We start from the raw sequence: 1605 nt of genomic DNA on the forward strand, positions 1-1605 counted from the left end.
TGCTCCAGCCCTCCAGACTGAAACGGGACCAGCTCAGCTCAGCCCAAGAGGCCTTTATGCCGGCCATTATATAAAGCCCTCCTCGTGCTCTTATCAGTCTCACCAAAGTGGTTCTTACCACGCTTTGCTCACCAACAAAACCTTCTCTCTTTACAGGCTGTTGTGTTCCCCACTCCGCTTCTGCTATTAAGAACCCCCAAATTTCCTTCCAAACAGCTCAAGCCCTACCCAAGCTGCTAATGACTTTTACCTACCAAATGACCTTTGTATACACTTCTATGTGTGCGTGTTATTGTCCCCCCCCTAGTAGCACAGAAACTACCTAAGGACTAGGACATTTGCACATCCCCAGGATCTGAGTTCCTGGTACAAAAATAGACCCTGATTTAATATCTTTTCTTGATTCTCCTGCATCACATTTCCCACTCCATTTGCTGGGCTTCTGGTCAGTTGGGCAGACTAGTCTTCATAAACTAAATGCATCCCCAGCATGTTGACAGCCCTTCTAGCTCGAAAGAAGCTGCTAGAGTGGGCACTCTGTTGGCACAAGCTTTATATCACTTATTTAAATCACTCCCTTCACTTTGTATCACTTATTTAAAGGTTTTTCATCCTGCTCATTATTTCTTATAGCACAAGCTCATTTTCTTCACACTTTAGATCAACATGTAGGATTGTTTGTTTGTTTTGTTTTTTACCCAAGCAATTCAAAACATGAAAGCAGTCCAAGAACTGATCTTTATATCTTTAACCTATGGGATGGATTTCTATACAATCAATTTGATAATGAAAAGACAGTGGGGAAAAAACTGTTACTTAGCATCTAAATACTTAAGATAACTTCAAGGAAATCAGTGTCCATCTATTAATATTAAGAGATGATGAAAGCCTGTATAGACCCCCGGGGTCTAATAAGAACCAGTGCTCAAGTCTTCCCCAGAATGGCTTTATACTAAACTTCTTGTGGGTGATGGGTCAAAAAGCCTCATGACTCACTGTGTCAACTTAATGGGTTATTTCAGCTTTTGAAGCAACAAATTGGGAGAATTGTTACACTGCCTGCCTTAGGCACTTTGTGAAAGGGAATAGCTTTGAGGCGTGAAAGAGAATTGGACAGGGTCAAGAACCTGGATTCTAGGCCTGGCTCGGCTAGATGTGGGCCTGTCTCATCTAGGGCTTACGGGAGCTTTAGCAGATAAAGATAAAGATCCTTCTAACTGCTAAGGTCCTAAACAGCCAAACACTTGAATTACTACTTCTTCTTTTTTTTTCTTTTCTGAGGCTGGGGTTAAGTGACTTGCCCAGGGACACACAGCTAGGAAGTGTTAAGTATCTGAGACCAGATTTGAACTCTGGTCCTCCTGAATTCAGGGCTGGCGCTCCATCCACTGCGCCACCTAGCTGCCCCAACTTGAATTACTTCTACATCTTCCCCTACATCTCTTGCTATCTCTTGAATACAGCTTCCCAACACCAATGTGGAAATGTTAAGTGATCTGTCTATAAAAGGAAAGACCTTAAAAACCACCTGAGAAACCTGTTCCTGGATTTCTACTTTCCCATTCTTCTACTATTATTCAAACTTAAGGAACTGAAAACAAAAGA

This window comes from Sminthopsis crassicaudata, chromosome 4, assembly GCF_048593235.1.
Source record: "Sminthopsis crassicaudata isolate SCR6 chromosome 4, ASM4859323v1, whole genome shotgun sequence".
NCBI lineage: Eukaryota > Metazoa > Chordata > Mammalia > Dasyuromorphia > Dasyuridae > Sminthopsis > Sminthopsis crassicaudata.